Source organism: Carassius auratus, chromosome 47 (genome assembly GCF_003368295.1).
Source record: "Carassius auratus strain Wakin chromosome 47, ASM336829v1, whole genome shotgun sequence".
In the NCBI taxonomy this organism is placed as follows: Eukaryota; Metazoa; Chordata; class Actinopteri; order Cypriniformes; family Cyprinidae; genus Carassius; species Carassius auratus.
The window spans coordinates 4,316,006-4,339,701 of NC_039289.1; the positions used below are offsets into that span (position 1 = coordinate 4,316,006).

The 23,696-nt window shown below is 38.7% G+C and overlaps 1 protein-coding gene across 1 annotated transcript in view; it reads right to left on the reverse strand.

The window, feature by feature from the left end:
- Window positions 1–2,070: 2,070 nt before the first annotated feature.
- Window positions 2,071–23,696, reverse strand: part of LOC113064836 (epidermal growth factor receptor substrate 15-like 1) — a 55,980-nt gene continuing 34,354 nt past the window's right edge. Inside the window, exons 26-28 of the transcript XR_003278897.1 lie at window positions 17,794–17,890; window positions 12,557–12,672; window positions 2,071–2,199 (exon numbers count right to left, since the gene is read on the reverse strand). The gene's annotated coding sequence lies outside the window, so the exon portion shown is untranslated. The remainder of the gene's footprint in view (window positions 2,200–12,556; window positions 12,673–17,793; window positions 17,891–23,696) is intronic.

Here is a 23,696-nt window from a genome sequence, read left to right on the forward strand (position 1 = left end):
AATGTAAATGCTTTTTAGAATAAAGTTCCAAAAAGTAGCTTAAAATAAACTTCAGATGGTTTTCTGGTCTCAGTTGATCTTGCATCCTGGTCTGGTCTGATGGTTTTAGAAGGGATTTTAGGCAAAAGCTAAGACCAGAAATCCATCTTACACTGGTTTAAGCCATATATATGTACATATATATAATGGATAAGCACTGGAGAAAGTAGACCAATGATCCCATGAGTTTGGGGCAAGAGTTTAGTTTTTTTTTTAACTGACAAATGCTCCAAAAAAAGTCACAATTTGAAAAAATAAACATCCATAAAATAATTGTCCTGCAAGATGGTTTTAGTTTAGAGCAACACACAACCGTCAAAGCATGAATACATTCTGATCCTGTACTCTGGAGTACCTGGAATGCCAGGAACCGCATTCACAAAACCTGTTGTAATGTTCATTACAGAATGTCTCTAGGTTGAAAGACGCAAAACAGCCATAGGCGATGAACAAGTTAAACAGACTGACAATGCTGAAAAATGTCAATGTTTTTGAGAATAAAGCTCCAAAATGTAGCTTTAAATGCTTTAAAAATTATTACAGGTCTTGCAAAAGCTAAGACCAGAAAACAATCTTAGTCGGATTTAAAACTTTTTGAAGCATAATGGACAAAAGTGAAATAACTGATGGCATGGGTTTAGGGCAGGACAATCTGTTGGACGAACAATACTCCAAAAACATTAAGATTTTGAGAACGAATGTCCACAAAATAATTGTCCTGCATGATGATCTTAGCTCAACAGAAGAGCCAAAGCATGAATACATTCTGATCCTGTACTCTGTGATTACCTGGAATTCCTGGAACCGCGCCAAACATGTCCTTATATATAGTACAAAATGTCTAGAGGTTATTTAAGGTTGAAAGACGCAAGATATCTTAAAATGTAAATTAGCTTAAAACTAGTTTCTGGTCTTAGTTGATCATGACTTTTGGTATGGTTAGATGCTTTTAGAGGCAAAAGCCAGATAAACCATCTCAGACTGCTTTAAGCCACTTTTAAAGCATAAAGGACAGACATTTGAGGATGTTGACCAACCGATGGCTTGGCATCTGTCGGACTCAAAATTCTCTAAAATCTTATTAATTTGAACAATAAATATCCAGAAAATATTTGTCCTGCAAGATGGTTTTAGCTAATTATTATTATTTTATTAGTAGACAGTTGGGTTAGGGTTAGGGTTAGGGTTAGGGTTAGTGCGCTGCAAAAAAAAAAAATGATTTTCTTACTATGTTTGTCTTGTTTTATAAATATCTTAACAGATTTTTGAGAGTTAGTTAACATGTAGTTGTAATTTGGACTTTTCAAAAACATTCAAAAATATTACCAACCCTAAACTTTTAAATAGTAGTGTGCATTTTCTTTCTTTCTCTCGCTCTCTCTCTCTTCTGCCATTTAGTAGGACACAACTAGAGTAAACACAACCCTTTACTTTTAAAGTCATTAATCTTACTAAATAACTGCAAAGCTGTAGGTTAAGGTGCAAGAAAGGCATAGAAGCTTTTGTTTTTGACACAAAGGGCCCTTTTATGGTACATGAACTCGTCCAAAGTGCCTTTATGTAGTGTGGGTCAACAGTACAGGTATGTTTACAGTACAGCAATCCTTCCCTCTCAAACCCCTGCTTGATACTGCACTCAACATCTGTCACTTTTAGTAGTGCTGCGAGTTTGTGTACAGTCACTTGCTAGCATCATCAAAGGTTAATTTGCACAGGGATGCCATCATTATTGCCAAGTATTTGATATTACAGCACAAAACCTGTCTAGAAGCATGTTACCACAAGCCAAAGATAGCCATGATGTCAATGTTCAGTCTCTTTCATTCAGATTCAATGCAGCAAACATCAAACGTGCTGTTATGCTGAGGATATTACCTCACCGCCAGAGTTCAATACACACTCAAACATCCACACAATGTGAGAACGTCAATCCAAGGCACTGGTAGTAATCAGCCATTGTTTGAGAAAAAAGAAAAGGCCTCTGTGTGTGATTCCTGTGAACGTGCTAAAAAAAAAAAGGGAAGGCCCATTGTGCTTACCGTAACATTTTTGTGTTCTAACATTCTCTGCCTTCTTTAATGACCGAAGCTAGTTTGGCTTCATATCCACACAGTTCTTGGCACACAAAGAAAGGACGTCATCCCACAATCCCATGTCAACCTGCGGAGTGAAAATAAAAAACAAACGGTTTTATTAATGTTTGCCTCATTTGCAGGTAAACTAATTAGAAAGTAACAGGGAAACAATTGTCACACTACTTTATGCAGTACTAGAAAAAATATCACACCGTTTTAAAACAAAAAAAGCGATACAACTTGAACGTTAATGAAAGTGCAACCAAAAATATAGATAGATAGACAAGTAGATAGACAGACAGACAGATAGATAGATAAATGGATCATAATTGCAGTGCAGTCTGGGATAGGTCATGCATAAAGAAATTTGTAATTTGTGAGTTTGTAATTCGGCAGTGAACAAACACTGCATAACATTAGGAATGTATGTTGAAGCTACAAGCACATTGCATGCATGCTTAGAATATAAGTGACAGTTTTGTGTGAAAGTATGTACATATATGTGTCAGTGTGATGTTCTGGAAACAGAATGAAAAAAAAAAATGTCATGCGTAAACATGAAAAGGACATGAGTTCAAAGAGTTCAACAGCCCCACAAATAAATGAATCCCTACTAACATTGATAAAAAGTTTTTGTTGCCAACATAGCCGGGATAAACATGTAGGGTTATAGCTTTTTCAGTTTTTGCTATTGCTACATTTCAGTTTTTGTTTAGTTTTGATGAGTGCAGTCCATCCTCATAAAATTCACCAAAGAAAACTATGTGAAACTATAATGCGAACTTTCAGATGAATCAACACTTTGTTATTGTTTGGGCAATCAGTCAGAATCACGGTTGTCATAGCATGAACACATGTAATCACTATTAATAAAATGATGACGTAGTATTGTGACCATGCTAAAATACCTAAAATAATATTTTAACAGTCAACACATACTGAAACAACACAAAAAATTCAACAACTTGGACATGCTAGCCAATATTTCTATTTAGATATTTATATCTATCTATGTATATCTTCAAAATAAAAAATGCTAGGTTCAGTTGCCATTGTAATGTTTACTAACACTAAGAATCAGTTTGACAGGCTTGTTACGGGCCTAAAAATCCACTAACTTGCGTAATACCTCCAGTGAACAGTGCTACACTACATGCATTTAAGTATGTGTGAAGTACACTTTGTAAGTGGCAGTTCCCCTGTGAAAGTTGCATTGTTAGCTTTAGTCATTCGTTTGTCTGTTTAAAGAACAAGGAAATGCACTGTTTTCACAACGGAGAACTCGGGATACAACGTAGTTTCCTGAATCCTGGACGTCTTGTGCTTGGCTCTGGATGACTTTGAAAGAGTTCTCCGATTTTGAACTTTAAACAAAACAGTGCATTTGACCCAAGGGGACCACCAGGTGTCTAGCGCGGTCAGAAACGTATTCCGAAATCGATCCTTTTTGAAGATCCCATTACTCTTGTGGTCAACAACCCGAATCTTCTAAACACTTATTAGTTTCTTGGTAATACGTTGAGAATGTTAAGGAGCCAACTCTACATAAACATCATCAGTGAAAGCATACGATTATAGCCTTGTGTCGTCGACCCTCGACAGGAGACTCTTTGGAATAATGGGCAAGTTTGGGAATCAAGACTCAACGCTGTTGAAAACAAATAATTCAAACTCTCCACTGTATACAACCACATGCTGTTTAGTCCTTGTAATTCTTTGCTAATGCATTACTAGCTCAAACAGAAAAGACCTTGATGTATCATTAGTGTCATAGCGAGCCACCAGGAAGCCAGTGTAGACACATGAGTATTCAGTCAAGGCACCTCATCAGCGTGCGTGTTTACACTCGGACCAAAACATTGGCTCTCACGCAGCTTACAGAGCCATGTGTTCCTGGACACGGCACGCCGCTATCACCGACTGTGTTTCTGCAGACCTTACAAAGGTCAGCAAAACATGGCCAGATTTGCTATGTCTTGTCCCTCGGCGCCTGGCTATCAACAGGAAACATCTTTCGCAGAACAGGAAGTGCTACTCTCTAATTGGCCCAAAGTGATTCAATGCGAACTGTTTTTTTCTACCAATGAGGGAGCAGCTATTTTGGGAGAGGCTATATAAGCAGACATGTTGAGCATCAGTGCGCCAGAGCATGGATGAGGTAGTTGGCAGTAGAGGTTTCCTGATGTACAGGGAACTGAGTAATGCAAAGGGATTTTTCGAAGGCTTAGAGAAGACAAAACAGTCATAGAGTCAGCGTTGCCCAAGACCTCATTGCGTATGACTTACTTGCTAAATCAAGTCTTCTCTCAAGCTTCAAGTAAATGATGAATAGGAAAACTACTTCAATACTGTCTGAAGTTTTTTTTACAAAAATTATACCTTTATGGAACACCATCAAGTCACTGGGGCAGTAGCTTTAAAAAGGCAAGATTGTACTCGATGTGTAATATGTGTTCTAGGTACTAATATGCATACTAGGTACTAATACCGATACTAAAATGTACCCTTTAGGAGTAGAATACAAACAACACAGCTACTTTTGAGGGTATTATCCCAGTCAGGTAAAGTTTTTACACATTTTTTGCTTACAGTTAACTCTCGAGGTCTCAAGCAAAAACGTAAAGGATAATTACTAGTATATAATTTTTACAAAATTATACGATTTTACCGGTATCGAAACTAATATATATCCTTAATGTCCTAAAATGCACCCTTTAGGGGTAGATACGATACTCAGACACCTTTGACGGTTCTGCCCCAGTCATGTAAATAAATGTACACGTTTTTGCTGACTGCCTTCTCTTAAGCTCTCAAGCAAAAGATGTAGAGGATAACTTTTAATATACCGTGCAAAGAAACACAACAATTGTACCTGTATGGGAAACACTACTATGTCACCGGGGTAGTATCCTTAAAACTGCATCACTGTACCTGATCTACCCCTAACAGGTGTATTAGTACATATTAAGGTGCCAAAATGTATCCCAATGAACTAATAGGCGGTCTTGGTGCAATTTGAGGTACTAGTATGCATGAAATTAGGGGCAGATAAGATGTATAGTTTTTGATAACATTGATCTTGTACATAACATTAGCCTACTTTCGCACACTTTGTTGACCAAATTAGATAGACTTTTCATCAAATGGCACCACAGATGTTTTTGTTCGGAAGTAGAGCACGAAGAAGACTTTTGCATAAACACAACGGTTTTCAACAAAAGAGTGATTACAACACCAGCAATGAGCTTTGAATTTGTTCATTGGTAAGCTACTAAGAGTCATGTTTGTGCCTGTAACCCTTTATCAATGCTGGGAAATCCAGTGGTTGTCTTATCAGAGAGCTAAAAACATTTCTCCAAACAGCATGGCTACAACAACAACTATCAATGTTTCTGTATTCAAAACATGGTTACCGGTGTTCCATGGCAGTATTTGCTAATTCCTATTCAGGCCGTAAATGCAAACACCAACGGTTTTAGTTCAGTTAAATTTATTCAGTATATTTTAGGCTTCTCTATAAAACCTGTAGTCTATGAAACCCAACAGCTTTACTGTTTGGAAAATCACGTGTTTGGTGGGCACACGGCCTGGATATCTTGCCACGAGCTACTATTATTTTGTCACATTGAGAAGTCAGTGTGTTGCAATCGTTGTGGTTAGTGATCAGAATGACACATAGCATTTATCATCGTCTACAATGACACCTGTTTTTGAGACTCAACTCTGAAAAGTCACAATGTTGTCTGTGAGCGCTGTGTGAGTAATGGTTACTGGTGAGAGTGACGGTTGGTTTTGCTGTAGTGGAAAAGCAGTGGTGGAAAATAGTCTTTGCCCTTTTACTTTATTGCCTCACACCTGCACCCAGGAATTTTTACTAGCCTGGTAAATCCTGAACCTAGCTTAGCCTCTCAAGTAGGGTAGCTAGCTTTGTGACACATGGAACTGCAATAATCATGACCAAGATCTGATCTTTGGTGCACTTAAATTTCCAGCCAGTCTAAACAATTGAAAGTTTCTTTGATGTGCCCCTTTCTGCTATTTCAACAGTGTGCGAAAGTGGGCTAATCGCCAGTCATTGCTGCAAACCAAAGATTAGATATCGGTTTTCGAAAGAAAATATCTGTTTTTACCCGTGCAAAAGTTTGGAAGAAGTCGCACATTGCTGTACTGGGTGGTTGTATTATGATGTTGCTTGGTGTGCTTACCTTCAAAAGAGCCCAGATCGAAGCTTCCATGAAATTTTGATCTCTAGATATGGTTCAACACCCACCTTCAATGCAAGTTTATGGTACTTTAGCCAATTTTATCATCTGTCATCTGTAAAAAAAAATTATATAGAGATGGCAAAATGGCTGCATCATGAGAAAAATGGCTGCTTAACACTTAAATTAAATGAATTATTTAATCACATTATTGTTCACAGGCCTTTCTGAGCATGCAAAGTATCCAGAACGAAACCTTAGATTGTGGCTTTGCGTCAGCTTTTCCATTGCAAAGACAGATCAAAAGGGATGTTTGGAAAAACAAATAAAGATAATACTGATGTGGGATATGCAGGCAAGAGGCTCGTGGGAACTGGACTCTCTAGTTCACTAACTGTCATCAAAGAAGTTCTTGTGTTTTGATCAGTTTGCAGTCCGGGAGCACACCAGCTTATGGATTTGACGAGGCAGTTCCTCTCTTGAACTCTGTTTACAGCAGTGCTCAATGCTTTCCTCTTGTGTCATAGCTGTCCACCTGCTTAAGACTGTGCGGTATGTTCCACCTGTTTTGTTGCTTTTCACAAGGAGGTTTGAGGTTAAAGAGATCAACTTGAGGGTTTTTTACGAGGGCTTTCACACCTGTCTTAGAGGTGTGTGGCATCTGTAGTTTCATCACCATATTTCAGAAGACAGCGTATACTACATTCTTTCCATTTACTCATCAATTTATTAGCTTGTTTTTGTCTTCAGTTAACAAGTGGTATATAATAGAATATAAACTATAAAAAAAGGAAATTAAATATGATATATATTTTTATTATTTATTATGTGTCTTTGCTTTGAAAATGTTACATATGGCTGCTTAATTTTGAGATTTTATTTTGGACATTGACTATAAATTAATTAATTTGTATACAGCGGAGATCAGAATTAGAGAATAATCTATAAATGCTTGATTATTTTTCTGACATATTGTTAAAACTTAATCGCTCATAAGAAATATTAGCTGTAGATAAACCAGTGGTATACTAAAATTTTTGTCAGAAATAACCAAGGCATTTCAACAAAAAACTTTATTTTGTGATCAGCATTAAAGAACAGTAACCACTGTAGCTTGAAAGATTACCTAACTTACTTAACTTAAATTCTGGAGGGTCATAGCTGTAGTTAGTAGGAAGTGTAGAGGCCCTTGTTTTGGGTGTCGTTTTGCAGTGTGATGGGGAAAATTTGTCTTGCATGAAAAATTGCAGGCCGATTGGGAGATGCGAAGTTGTTGAAGGATGTTCTGATAAACATTTGCATTCACATAAATGAATTTGTGTTACTGTAAAGCTGCAATATTCTAGAAATCACAGATTTGGATTGACAAACTGCTTGTGCAGTTGCTGCAGATTTGTCAGCTGCACATCTATGATGCGAATCTCCCATTCCACCGCATCCCAAAGCTGCTCTAGTGGATTGAGATCTAGGTAATGGTGAAGGCCATTCGAGTAAAGTGAGCTCATTGTCATGTTCAAGAAACCAGTCTGAGATGATGTGAGCCTTGTGATGGTTCATTATCCTGCTGGAAGTAGCCATCAGAAGACAGATAAACTGTAGTCATAAAGGGATGGACATGGTCAGCAACAATACTCAGGTAGGCTGTGGCATTTACACAATGCTCAGTTGGTACTAAGGAGCCCAAAGTGTGCAAAAAAAATATCCCCCACACCATTACACCACCAGCACCAGCCTGAATCGTTGAGACAAGGCTGGATGGATCCATGCTTTCATGTTCCTTACGCCAAATTCTGACCCTACCATCTGAATGTCGCAGCAGAGACTCATCAGACAAGGCAATGTTTTTCCAATCTTCTATTGTCTAATTTTGGTGAGCCTGTTTGAAAAGTAGCTTCCGTTGCCTGTTCTTAGCTGACAGGAGCGGCACTCGGTGTGGTCTCATGCTGCTGTAGCCCATATTCTTCAGGGATCGATGTGTTGTGCGTTCAGAGATGGTAGTCTGCATACCTAGGTTGTAACGAGTGGTTATGTGAGTTACTGTTGCCTTTCTGTCATCTCTAACCAGTCTGCCCATTTTCCTTTGACCTCAGCAAGTCGTCTTCACCACATCTAGATGCCTAAATGCACTAAGTTGCTGCCATGTGATTGGCTGATGAGCAATTTGTGTTACCAAGCAATTGAATAGGTGTACCTAAAGTATATATTAGACTTTTAACTTGGAAAACCATAAATAAATAAATACAATTTGCAATTAAATATAAATTAAGAATCACACATAAAATATTTTGAAAAATTAAAGTAAGTGGAAAAAAAATCACACTGAAAAACATGTAAAAATGACAGTCCTAAAAATATAATGAGCACCGTAATGAATAGGTTGGGGTCCCGTTAAGTAGCTATGATTTAATTGCGAAGAAAGTGATGAAAATTATTTCCTGCTTGTTTATTGGGGTAGTTGGGTTGGGGGAACGCAGGATTGAACAGAATCAGTGAACAAGGCTTGCAATACTGTCTGAAATCATCATCATAGTTTGCATGCTTTAACTTTCCATTAAGCAGGAACCCTCAAAGTTCCTTGGAAGGGGAAGTTTGTCATGCAAAGAATCTTTGTCATCAAAGTTGAATGAAAGGACAAAGGGCTATTTCCCACTTGAGCAATCCTACATCAACATCTGGTTTAATATCAAACTGCTGCACTCTAGATGGTCACGAATCACAAATTACCCACAGGTTCTCTACTGGTTAAGTTCCACGCCCTAACGCAGGGTAAAGAGTACCGATGTTGACTGTTTCCAGACCGCATTGTACACAGATGCTTTCTTTTTCTTTTGTTTTACAAGGGGATGCCACAAACACTTAGGCCTGAGTTAGCACTTCTGCTAAAACCACAACGGCGCATACAGCCAACACTGACCTGATTCTCTGTAAGCAGTGGCAGGTGTGGGTTACCAAAGTGGTATGTGCAGCTGCATTAAACATCTGATCATGGCACAAACACCTTTAACACACTTTCTACTCAATGTGCATCGATTCAAAGCACAGGAATCAAGGTGTTTTTGACTGCTATGCATGCCAAAACACACACAGGCATCTTTAAGCATTTACCAAAAGTGGCTTGTCCAAAACTTCTAAAAGGTGATTAAAACACTTATGTCAGCTTGGAAGAGCACCTTCAAAAAGCTCAAGCTGTGTCGGAAATCAGATACTGTTTTGTAGGTACTACATTTGGATTGAAAACTTGCTTTGCATCCATTAAAAAGTATATTCTATATAGTATGACTATGTATCACATCCAACATGTTGTCTCTGTCATGTGTATTGCTTCACTGCCATTCACAACTCTGGCTTCAAGGAATTCGGACATAATACTACTTTGACATACTATTTTTCGCAAACTAGGAATTCGATATACTACACTTTTGGCATACTGTTTTTTGTTTTGCATACTATAAATTAAGACACACTGCTCGTTTGGTTAACTGTTTTTCACATTCTTCAAATTCAGACATACTAATTTTTTTTACATGCAGTTTTTTGCATACTAGGAACTCGGACAGTACTCTTTTCGTTTTTCCGAATACTATGAATTTTGGTCATAATGCTCTTCTGGCAAATAGTTTTTACCATTCTTCGAATCCAAACATACTACTTTTTTTGGCGTACCGTTTTTCGCATTCTATGAATCTGGACATACTGCTCTTTTGGGCGGATTGTTTTGACATATTCGGACAAAGCATTTGTTTTCGCTTGACAAAAAAAAAATGCTGTCTCAGTTTGCACAAAGCTCAAAACATAGAGAAAAATATTCTTTTCAAAGTCATCTGGACTAATGTAGACTTAGCATAATGGTCCTTACAATTTCCAAATCCAAATCCATAAGGTTATTCATAGTAGCATAACAGAAACCGAAACATCGAAACAGAGAGTGTCTGCCCGAGGACGCAATGGGAGATGGACACCAACCAGAAGAAGATAAAGTGCTGGAATCTGCATGATGTAACACTGAGGCATGAGGAGAGGGGGCCCAGATGCTTTTGCAAGGCGCCTGATTTTCGTGTTTGCAAGGAAACCATGGAAACAGAGGGGGAAACCCACCCAGCTGTAGGGCCGAGTTGGGCTCCGAGCCCCAGACTCGACAGAGCACCGGTGCTCCAATCACAAGCTTTCCCCCTGCGAGCCAAGACTGGATTTCATCACCGAAGAGTCCAGGCCTTAATGCACAGCAGATGTGGGGCCAACAGGAGTTGGCAGCTCTTTGACAGCCCTGGATGGAGCAATCCCCCTCCTCCCCCCACTTCTTCATCTTCCCCTTAGGAGAATACTGTGTGCGGGCTAACATTTGAATCCTCTCAGCATTCTTGGGAACTCGTGATGCGCTCTGTTATAAGAAAACATTCAAGAAAGATTCAACATTCAGTGCACGACATGCCGTTTTATCAAACTCCTGGCAAGCGCTTGCGAACACTCCCGCTCAGATGCATTCTTCTGCTATCAGTCGTGTAGTTCCAACGCATGAATATTTATGCATGAATGTGACATGGAGGTACAGATATACAGCACAAGACTCAAGTTGCTAATGCTGCCCCAACCAAATCAGAACTTGCTTATCACCATCATCAAATTTTGTTCGAGGTCAAAAACCATCCCATCTTCGCATATGGACTGTCTCAAGACAAACGATTCTACCAGGACTGCCAAATCAGTCAGAGTTAGTACCAGCTCGTGGCAGACTCTTATTGAAAAACCTCCAGCTGTTACTCATAACAATCCATGCTTGTGCTTGTGCAAAGGTAATATAGTTGCTAAACACGCATGTGTAACTGAACCATGAGGATATTCCCATAGATTCAGCTTAGTTGAATAAGTAATTATTACCACCAAATGCAAATGCATACATAAAGATTCTTTCTAAATAGTTTTCCCAAAAGACGTCACCTGTTTGGAAGCTTGTTTGAATGTAAGTGAATTACATCAAAACTTAGCATTTTCCACTTTTTGAGAATTAGTCTAGCTGAAATCACACTATTTCCGTTACTTAGTGTTGCTATGTCAGTATAAAATGCTAACTATGGCATCTACCATCTATCGGTAACTCATTGTCCAGCCAAGTTGTCTGGCTGCTTAGCCGGTAGATGCCATTACTATAGCATTTCATGCAATTTTTATAATTATACCAGCTTGATCATATATTTATTGCAATTTCTTCATTTTTATGCAAATCCGATTACACCATATGGCCTTCATTTTGGTTAATATCAACAGAGCTTTTTGGAAGTTTATGTAGTTGACAAATTTTTTTTTATCTTTTATTACTTTCTTTTCCAGTCTGGTGAAATGCTGTCAATGCAAAAACAACTGAAAAGTGAAAATAGAGTTAAATAAAGCACTTTCAATATAAGAGAACGTTTATAGAGAGATATTTTTGTAAGCAAAATGTGAATGTTTCATAATATGGTATGCTCTTCCGGTGAATATTTTTATAATTTTTCCATCTGCATAGCAGCCATCAAACTGTGTACTTCCGATGGGTCCCACTCTAACTGAGCGACTGAATGTGAGATGAATGTGCATGTATTTTACCCGCATTTTAGATGTCCTTAAAATGTCAGGATGGTCAAACAAACAAAGAAACACTGAAACTGCCACAGGGTTTACACTCTTCCGAGAAATCAACCTACTCTTAGCACATTATCATATGAACTATGGCATTCAATTCTGTGAGATCACCTCCTACAGATACAAATGCGTGCACTTTGCTGTCATATTTTCAAATGTCTCAGCTCAGGTCTCTGTGGTCAGAGAACACAACATAATTGAGGGTCTACACTGCATGAACTTCTACTGGACAGGAACATCACCGAAAACAGCAGGTGCTGCTGACTGAATGAAGCCACTAATCTGCATTTTGCAATAGTCTTGTTTCATTTCTCTAGCTCTCATATTGACTCATTGAAAAGGCCTGTTTCTTGTGTAATTTCTCAACACTGGTCTCAGACCGGCCCTGAATGTGTGTGTCCAGTGCGTACAAAAACTTGGCCGTTTATGATGTTTATCAATCCTGAGGAAAATGACTGCTGAGGATTGCTATGCTGATGCAACGGAGTGGGACGTAGTAGAAATGTGTGACATGTGGTGAAGCAAAAGGGAAAATGGAGGTTTAGTTTTTAGAGAATTGGGTTTTAGGCAGAGCAGCCTTGAGAAAAGCTTGTTTTTCTGCATGACTGTGGATTGAGATCTCACCACAGAAGAGATTCGGAGCGTCACCGCGCTTCCAGAGAGACACCAACATCTGTCAGGCCCACTTCCTTCCAAAATTATGTCCATCCACGCAGACACGAGCCACCAAAACAAACGCTCTAAAGAAAACAAAAGAGATGGTGTTACATTTCATCCAATAGTGTAAGCAGATGAACACTGATAAACATTCAACATCTCATATTGCTGCTTAGATATCAAAGCTGAAGGAACAAAAGGCATAAAATCACATTAAAACAACAGCTTCATCTTCAGGCTATACACAAAATGCCTTTGGCTTCAAGCGAAGTCATGTTTTCCCCTTTAACAGTGGAAAGAGTTTTTCTTTATGGATGTTACACTTGAGTCTGGATTAAGAGAACAATACCTGGACTACGAATTACTGACCCAAAAGTGAACTGAGTGAAACCAGATTCCCATGCATTCACACTGTACCTGGACCCTTTTTTTGATAATATTAATATTATTAATAAGATTTTAAAAAAAGAAAAAACTTTAAGATAACAAGGTGAATAAAAGGATAGAAAAAAAACAACAAAACAAAGCTTTGAGACCACTGAAACAAAGCATGTAAGCACCTTTTGCCATTTAAAATTTAATATAGACTATTTGTGCAGCCGTTACATGAGAATGAGTGTTTTGTTTTTTTAACAAATATGTTCTAGCTAAGTCAGAGGCCTTACTGACAGGAATGGGTGTTTCCGTACGTACGTTAGCACCACTGTTAGTTACAATCTGGTTGGTTAAAAGGGTGTGAGAGACATTCAGAAGAAGAACGGACTTTAGATTTCTGCAGACGCAAAGTAAAAGGGAAGTGGTTACAGTTCAGAAGGAAAACACACATACACACCTGCTTTCACTTACATTTTGAAGGAAAACAAAGTCTTATCATTGGTTGAATTCTGAAGCATGACAACAGAGTCATCAGATTTTGCTAAATCTCAAGGCAGAACCAATATAAACACACACACACATTCAAAAAAAGCGGAATAAAAACAGGAAACACTCAACGTCTAGTATTAATCGAAATACTAACCGGCCAAAATTGTAACTGTTGTGCACACAATTTAATGAAGACAGATAAAGTGCACTTTGCTTGAAGATGAATTTGCTTGTGTTGTATTCTTTTAAATATATTTTAGTATAGAACACAAAAAAATGGATGGATCAGATAATAAACATTTGGAAAATGAAGGTAGTCCACCTCATTGGACCTCATCAAATCCAAATCAGGATGATTCAGTTTTATGACCACAGTGTTTCTGTGAGATAAGTCGACCACAGTGACCATGGAGGAATTCAATTTGGCTTGAGGTCAACTTATGAATACATGCATAAGTTAGTTCAGCTGAAACGTATTCCAACAAACTCCACTGTAATCTCACTGCACTGACACAACCCACGTTTTCTTGACGCAACACAACCAACATCATTCTTTAAACATCTGTTGTTGCCAAGCAACAAGTTAGCAAAGCTAAAAACACTCTGCTCACAGGGGCAACTTATGATTACATCGTGCAGGCACTTCGATGCTGACATAATTACCAAGCAAATGAAAGACATTAGCTCTGCCCCGACATAAGAGAAAAACATATGATCGCACACAAACAGTTCCAAACATTTTGAATGTGTTACACCAACTTTAGCATAAGCAGAACCACCTGGTTAGAGTTAAAAGAGCAGATTTAAGCACAAGGTTTAAAAACACCTTGAAAAATAAGTTCCAAAAAGGGTTTTTACAGTGATGATTCACCATAGAATAATCATTCTTGGTTCTTCAAAAAACCTTTTGGTGAAAAGTTCTTAAAGGAATGATTGTTTTTCAGTGTTAACAAACTTTTATTGAGTGGATTTTCACAGCAATTCCATAGAAGAACCAATTGTTGGTTCCCCAAAGAGCCTTTCAAATGAACAGCTCTTAAAAGTGTGTTGTAGACCATTTTAATAATCTCAAGAACATTTCCATTTTAAAAGAGCTTTTTGTCTAATGGGAAGGTTTTACTTGTGTTAAAAGTTCCTCATGGAAGAGTCACTCCCAATAAATAACATTTGTGTGCCAATGCAATAGAAGACCCACGTTGGGTTCCTCAAAGAACATTTCAGTGAGGAGTTCTTAATAGAACCATGTTTTCTTTGTTTGAAGAACAATTGAATAATCTAAAGAACATATTTCCACTACAGAGTAATCTTTTGCTAATGGAAAAGTTCCATGAATGTTAAAGGTTCTTCATGGAACTATCAATGGCAATGAAGAAGCTTTATTTTAAGAGTGTATTCAGCAAACACAGGTGACAAATATCAAGCTCGCATTTTCTACCTAACAGTTAAAAGGAAGTGATTACCGCTACTGAAAGTCACCACGTTTCCGAGGGAGTGAAAAAGTGGCACATTTGTATACGGTTCATTAGTGCAATGAGCAATTTCAGGCACATTCTGTTGCAGAACCAGCCTTTCGTGTGATATTATGAGTCATTCTGTCACATATTCAGTTACTTGAACGCTTTTGGATTTTCACAGATTTTTTCTTGGCTTCTGATCGTCTGCAGGGGATACCAAAGAATACACTTTGTGTTCTGTTTGATGTCTCATCATGCAGACGCTTAATTACAGCATAATCACAGATCAGGGGACAGCCGGCTCAGAGCAGGAAGGCACTGTCAAACCCCAGATAAGTGGGACCTGCGTATTCAAAGCCCAAACCTCATGAGAGAGGCCACACTGGCGGTTTGAGACCATTATATCGAGACGTTGATCTGAGCGGTAATAAGTGGCTGCAAGTGCCTTGAGGTCCTTCTGTTGTTGCAGCACCGACCGACCCCCCATCTAGCTGACATGTAATTACTGCTCTAATAAAACAGCCATTGGGTTTAAAGACACATGGCTGCCTGGTGGTTCTACGTGGAACACCCATCTAGACCCTCCGCCGCTTTAGCCTTCACATTAACTTGTAGGTCATTAGTGGTATTGCTGAACAAATGGCTGCATACAGTTGTGACACACCGGCACTGTTAAAAAAAAAAAAGTGCTTGTGGTTGGAATAGCTTTTTTAGTTGAATTCATATTTTCCTTTTATTATGTTGTAACGGAACTTGAAACGTCAACTTGCAATGGCTTAAAATCTGCTAACATTCCAATAGTTGACTATTTAGAAGTCTAAAAAGACATCTTAAAGGGGTCACATGATGCGATTTCAAATGTTCCTTTCTCTTTAGAGTGTTACAAGCTGTTCGTGACAGATAAGATCCCTAAAGTTGCAAAGAATAAAGTCTCAGACCCAAAGAGATATTCTTTATAAACGTTAACCCCCCTAAAACGGCTCGTTCTAACACGCCCCCACGTGTCTACATCACGATGTGGGAAGACTTGCATAACGCCGCCCAAATGTTCACGCAAAGACAGAAGGCATAACTTTGATTCTCGCTGTTGCCGCCAGAGTCATTTTGTGCAGACGCTGTTTCATTGCGAAAGCGAAAATACTTTCTTTGGCCTTCTAGGACACGACTAGAAATCAGTGGTTAAGTTGTATTTACAACACTGTTCCAGAACAATTCAAACCAAATATTCAGATGTGTGCAGCACATAGAGGACTGTTTCCTGATCCTGGGACAGAAGACTACAATGCAGGCTGTTCTGACTCACATCTGTGAAATACGTTTACATATATAAAGGATTTGCCACTGATGAATCAAACGTGATTTTTAAGCAGTGTAGAGTAGCGCTTACATCGTTTTATGTTTACGCGGCGCGATGCAACATCATTATAATCCATAATTATGTCCCCACTGGATGCAACAAACGGATCGATTGTAATGGGTTTAACCCTAATGTACAGTACGAGGAAAATAATGTTTTGTTTTTTTTAATTATGTTAATACACTTTTTTTTTTTTCAATGAAGGCCTATTGCTATAAAAAAAAAGAAAAAAGTTAATTCAAAAGCAAATCCACAATATGATTTTTAACCGCAGCACTCTGGGTTAATTTCAATGTTGATTCAGCTTGTAGGTTGCACCTGATATCATCTTGATCTACTTAAGATTTATTATTGCAAATATTACAGGCAGCATCATTACACACTATGCAACCCTTGCAGCAAGCCACCTTGCTCATCAGATAAACAGACAGAATTCAAAGAGTACAAACACACATCAGGCCTTTATGCAAACCACAGCGGAAGTGTTTATTGTTCTCCTCTGTGCTATTTATTTTATTGTCTTCACATTCAAAGGACAATCTTGGAGTTTGGCGATCTTAGGAGCGACGTATTTTGCAACAGACCCTTCACGGAGAAACCCAACAACTAACCAGATGAGTTCACTGACACAACAAGAAGTCAAAAAGCATGATCATGTTTCCATTGTCTTACGGAGGTGACAACTATTGGCATTAGCATCTGTGCAGCTTTGGGTGTGGGGTGCATGGTTGCTACGAGAGCTGCCCTGCAGTGAAACTGAGGTGCGGTTTAACAGACCACACATCCTGCATATGCATACGCTGAAAACCCTCGCTCACACACTCAATGCAGCGAGCGCACCAGGCTGAAGTGTGAACCAATAGTACAGGGAGGCCTAGTCTATCTGATCAAGCATTGTGCAAAACCACAAATGGCATACCTGGCTCACACTAAAAATGAAAAACACAGCTTTACAAGAGCTCGATCTGTTTACTACAACATGTCTGCACATTGAGCTAATCAAACGTTCACTTGAACTTCACTTTGGGGCTTATCCAACCGATTCCAAACACACGAGTCAAAAGAACTGAAAAAGTGTTTTTTTAACCACTATCTGATGTGATGAGGTATGATACACCTCTTTTTCTTTCTTTTTTCATGATTTGGTTTCCTTTTAAAGCATGTGCATGTAGAAAGTTTAAGTTAAAGCTTATACTCTTATGAATAAAAGGGCATCTTGTACAAAGCTTATGATGGATAAAAATGCACAAGAACCATTTTGAGGGTGTGGAAATGCCCTGTATGTTTGAAATCAAGAGGGAATTCAGTTGGACCCATCTTTCTCAAAGCCAGAATTGGTCAGCGCTGCAAAAACTTTTGGTCATCAGATTGACGATGTCACTTTCATTTGAATTTTGGCATTCCTCTAGTTCCTAACTATTCTCACACTGTCTTCATGAAAAATACTTAAAAGGAGAAAAACTTACTTGAGAAGCAACACTGCATAACATATTAAGACCTGTTTTGATAGATTGCAGAAATGTATTTACCTTGTTTTGGGAATTTTTACTGAAAAATATTCTGCGTCAACTTTTGGATGTCAGATTGAGTCATTCCTCTGCATCCTTGAAACATGCCATCCCCACACTGCAAAAAAAAAAGAATTACAAGAAGTATTGTAATTGCACTCTGCAAGAAATGACTTTTTTTAAAAGATTGCATAGTGAAGTTAATCTGCAATGCGAGACACACTGGACAAAACCTTTAAGTTTTTTTTTAATGGAACTTCTTTTAACTTGGGCACTGCATTTTTAGAATACACATTAGTACATGCCCATTAGGCACTGAATCGGCCCAAAAAAGTTGGTCAATGAAGAAAATATTTAAAAGCACAAGCCTGGCATGTTGTCTTTCAAACATAGCATGCCTCAACAATAATCCTGGAAACCCATCAGGAATGGCCTGGGAGAAAAACCACAGAACTTGCCGTTCCCAAGCGCACAATCGTGCACGAAGAGTTTATGTTGCCTGAGAGCCATAATTCACGTTAGGCGAATGTGTGTCACTACATTCTGATGGGAGGGAAAAACATACCACACTGCATTCCTCAATAATAATGTGCCTTCATAGAGTACAGTACACATTGAAAACTAGGCAAGATGACAAACGTGCATAGTGGAACACACTGTACGCAACACCTTAATTAAACTTAATAAATGGTTTGCAAGGTGGCAACGGAACAAAAACAGCCTGGTGTTTGGGTACACAGTGCGCACATATTCAATTTGTATCGCGATATACCTTCATCACGAAAATATTGGTGATTTTTCAGACCTCCTGAAGAACCAATAACCTTGAAAGTCATATAGCTCAGGACTGTCTGTTAAATTTGTGGTTTGGGCCATCCATTTTAGGTGTATACATGACATTAAAAGCAAAACATAGACAAAAAGAGTTCAAAGTTGGAATAGAAAGGGACCTGTGTGTAAACGCAGGCTGGTGTATTTACGCAGCTGGCAAGATTTAAGGAAGCGCGGACACGTTTGTGGTCAGGCTGGCGAATAAAAACTCGCCCGGTTTTAGAGACTCAACTCTCCATTGTAACTCACTCGCTCTCTTTGTCCATAACTCCTACTCCTGCAGAAAAAGGAACTGGATTTTGGCAGCCCATAATGGCAATTCCTGTGGCTTTAAGACTTATAACATTGAAACAGCGAGATGTTGAAACTACACGAATGCTGCCAGGTTCAACTGCAAAACATTTCAGCCCAAGCTTATAATTTCCCAATCCACTGTCTCTGGATATCACTCACAACACAATTCTGTAAAGTTCTCATGGTATCACTTCGACCAGGAGGAAAAGAAAAGTTGTTTTGAGATTGATTTACACACGAGTTCAATTTATGTTTTGGTCAAGCTGCAGCTGTGACCAGTCTAAAGTATGAGATTGGATGTAGTCCGTTTTCTCCAAGGGCCACAGAATCAACACCATATGAACCCCTGTAAACATTTCGAGGCCATAAAGTAACAAAAATTAGGAACACGCTCTCCAGAAGCCACTGATAAGTTCGTCGCAGCCAAAATGGGCTGCTTAAAATGCCGTCTGGACATTATGAGAAAAAAAAAAAACGGTTTTCCTGATTTATTGTTGTAAATATCCTCACAGCAAACATATTTCACAGCCAACGCCACAAATTGTACTCAAAACGCACGACCTGCATGATGTCAAGTGTTAACAGGCTATAAATTGGCCGCCTCCCAGGAGAATTACCAAACCAATTAAATCCACATGAACTGAGGGAAAAAAGCAGAATTGGAAAAACTCGCCGTCAACTCCTCCATCTTCGAGGGGGCTACAGCGAGATGTTTATGAAACTCGTTGTTGATGCTGACCTGAGAATGTACAGACATGCATTACCGAGTGTCGTCAATAAACGAAGTGATTTTAAAAGTATTTTAGCCTCATTGTACACCAGGGTGGTACTTGTGAAAGACAATATGAATTTGTTCGCAACCCATTTTATTTCCATATCTTTGTGTATTTACAAAAAGTATGGCGGGACTCAACTTTAACCATCAGAATGTGATTGGATGGTGAAAAGTGGGCATTACATAATAGAACGGAGTCAGATACAAAAACATTATTATACATTTGGTTATGGAAACATACAATACAGCTACATCGATGGCAAGATGTTTAAAGATGTAAAATCTTCTCCTTTATAGTATAAACATACTTGTATAGTGGTTAGAGAGTATGATTCCTTACCCTAGGGTTGTGGGTTCAAGTCCCGGGCCGGCAATACCTTTAACCTGCTCCGTGTGTGTGTGTTCACGGTGTGTGTGAGCACTTTGGATGGGTTAAATGCAGAGCACGAACTCTGAGTATGGGTCACCATACTTGGCTGAATGTCACGTTACTTTACTTTTGTTTATTATATTTTTTATTTTACTACATATACTATGTCTGTGCTACAACAAAAATAATTTAATGGGTCAATTTAGATTTTTTTTCCCAAGGTTTTTTTATAAATATGTGTGAACGGCGTTTGAGGTTGAATATATGTGTGTGTGTAATACATACACCCACACATATATAAAATAAATGACATTATAGTCTTATAGTATAGCATTATAGAAAATTACGGTATAGTAGGGGTATTTACTTATAGGCTTTTGGCGGTACATGACACAGAAACATTTGGAAACACTGTTTAAGGACAAATAAACACTGTTAGAGGAAGCATTAAACACAAATGTTTTCAATTTGAGTTCATTACTTATCTTAAAGGCTCAAAAAAAAACATGAGCTTCATGTCAAACTCCCTTTCAGACAATCACTTGCTCCACTGAAATCTAATCACACAAAAATGTGCCATGATTTGAACTCTTTTTCCTTTTGAGTCAGTGCCTGGTCATCACAGTGCTATCCTTCCCTGATTGGCTCTGAACGGCCAGCGTGCAGGCAGGAAGCCGAGCCAGGCTTGCTTCCTGAGCGTCCGAGAGAGGAAGCCCTGTGATAGGCGAGAGGGAGTGGGGTTAAAAATAGTCACGTATATAAAGGCCTGCTCAGAATCCCATTCCGTCTCAAACTCTCACTCGCGCACTTTCTGGCAGGACTCTCGGTTTCCTTCTCTCTCGAAAGCAGGGCCCAGGGCAGCCGCAACACCGTCCTGCTGTGAAGAAAGAGCAGGTGTTTCCCAGGGTTTGACTCAAACAGAAAAATATGCATTACACTGGATAACCAAAGCAAGAAAAAAATAACGTTTTTCCAAATAAATGCTCGATGCCAAGCGGGTTACTTGAGCTCAGTTCACACGCAAAGCATAATACCTTTTCCAAAACGACAAAAGGAAAGTGAATGGACTTGTTCAACTCTTACAAGGCCAAGAACTTGTTGCACCATGAAGTTACTCTAGGGCACAGCTTTCATTATCCATTGGCAACCGCATGACACATTCATAAACTGTTAATCAGCAAAGATACCAACACAGAGAGGTGGAATACAACACAAAACACAGATAAGAAGTGGAAATCAAGAGGTTCTTTTCAGAACTCCTCACTGCTTACTGACCGTCTTCATGAAGAACCTTTATCATGCACTGAACCTTTCGATTTCAGAGGTTCTTTAAAGTTGATTAAAAAGAATTCTTCCCTTTCTTGAATTGCTCTTTAAAATGGTTCTTTTTAGAACTGCTGACTGAAATGTTCTTTTAGGAAAACCAAATGGTTTTTCTATGGTGTCGCTGCGAAACCCTCCAAAATCAAGAGGTTTTTAATTTTTTTTTGTGTGTCTGAACAGTTAGAGAACCATAAATAAATTTTATAAACTCCTAAAAATAAGGTTCTTTATGGGCATCAATGCCTCCAAGAGGAAAATTTGACATCCATAGAACCTTTCCAAAGCGCAAAGGGTTTTTTATAGTAAACAAAGGTTCTTCAGATTATTATAATGTTCTTCGCACTAAGAATAAATGATTCATTTAAGAGCTGTTAACTGAAAGGTTCTTGGTAGAAACCAAAATGGTTCTTCTATAGGGTGGCCACATGCGCCGTTCATACGGGACACGTCCCGGCCAGGATTTTAATATTCCTTTAAATATCCAGGTTGTGTGACATTCATGAGGTATAGAGAGCAGAGCAGAGAGCTCCCAATGCTTTCGATTCGCTCTCGCGAACCTACTTTGGTGTATTTTTTTGATCGGTGTGCAGCAACGATTCAAGACAAACGACCGAACAAACACGTGCTTTGCATCGCTTGATCATTCCCTGTAGTTCTCACCTTCTCACGCACAGCACCACAATTGGTCAATTATGAACAATACCTCCATGTTATTGGTCAAACTGCTTTAGATGTTTTAGGCAATATTAAAATCCTTGCCGGGACGTGTCCCATATGACCCTATTCTTCTATAGCATCACTGCAAACCCCCATTTTTATTTTTAAGAGTGTATTTAGTCATGCAGCGGAACAGCACAGAATATAGGCTTGTATACCTGTAAAGGTGGAATGTGAGGGTGTGTCGGAAACCTCCAAAAAGCAAGATCAGAACACAATTAGAGACCGACATATTAATGTATTATCCATGGAGCCCTCAGGGGAGAACTAGATGTACAGTACACCTACACCCTTTTCTATCATTCTTAGGACCTCGTCAACATTCTCTGTGACCAAATAGCATACTGTACACCTAAATTGAACTAATGAATCATATAATTTGGTTCCTGGAAATCTGCAAAGGAATGGATCAAAGAGTAAACATAGTCACAACACGTGTTGGTTTGTTCAAGGAATGGCATTCCTCTCTGAACATTTTGAACGTACCTGACTGACACCTCATCTGACCTCTCACGCAGTACATTCTTACCATTTGCGTGCTATTTTTGATATTCAAAAATAGAGAAGTGATGTCATTTCACACAAACTGACATTTTATGTTTTCCTTTGCACTGGATTGTGGGTAACCGGACCTTGCAATTCGCTGCAAGCTAAAAATAGCTATTCGCAGACTAATACAGGTAATTTCCCCACAATTTTTTGTTGTTTTTTTTGGGGGGGGGGGGGGCAGCCTCCTTAGCTCTATTTGCAAATGAAAGGGGTTTTAAGAGCTTAATGGCATGTGTTTTGTTAAGCGCTTGATAGTACAGATACATTTGGAGCCTGCAGGGGTGTTAAATAGCACTAGGAGTTGTGTTTTTGTTAATGTTTCGGTCTGATGACATGCAAATCTGATAAAGTTGTGGCTTTGGCTGCAGGTGCAACATAACATCTTAATCGCTTACGTCACAACTTAAAAAAATCTAAATAAAAAAATACAGTATTATATACAGTGCAAATCCAGTATCAAAGTTAACTTTGGCTGTTTATAACTGGTCCTCTCTCACATTTGCTAACAAAATGCAGTGTAAAGGGTCTTAATGCTGATGGGTTTTTTTTGACACGAAGCTGTAAACTACAAATTAAAAGGCAGGCTATGTCAACTTCATGTTATCACTGTGCATGCCTAGTGTAAAAACAGCCACGTGACCAGATCGGTTTAATTTCAGTTTGCCCTTCTGAAAGACATTTGTGTCAAATATCCATAAACCATCCACCATATTTGTTATGTGTAATATTTAAAGGTTCTATTATTCATATTTATTTGCTTCTTATAAATCAATACCACATGTAAACGTGTCAATGGTCACATTTGTAAGCAGCTGAAAACAAAGCTCCCCATTTTGAATAAGTTAATGATTGATTTCCAATCAATGCTCACTTATCTGGGAAAGACATTGGCATTAAATTGGTCAATTTAAGTATTTAGTCTACCAAATGCATAAATTATGTTATCTGCTCTTTAGCCAGCACATTTTACACTATTAAAATGCAATAATCCCCTTTTTTATACGCGTCTCAACGGCGCGTGGTGCGCGCAATTGGCATCTACAATTTTTGTTTTTAATCAACGTG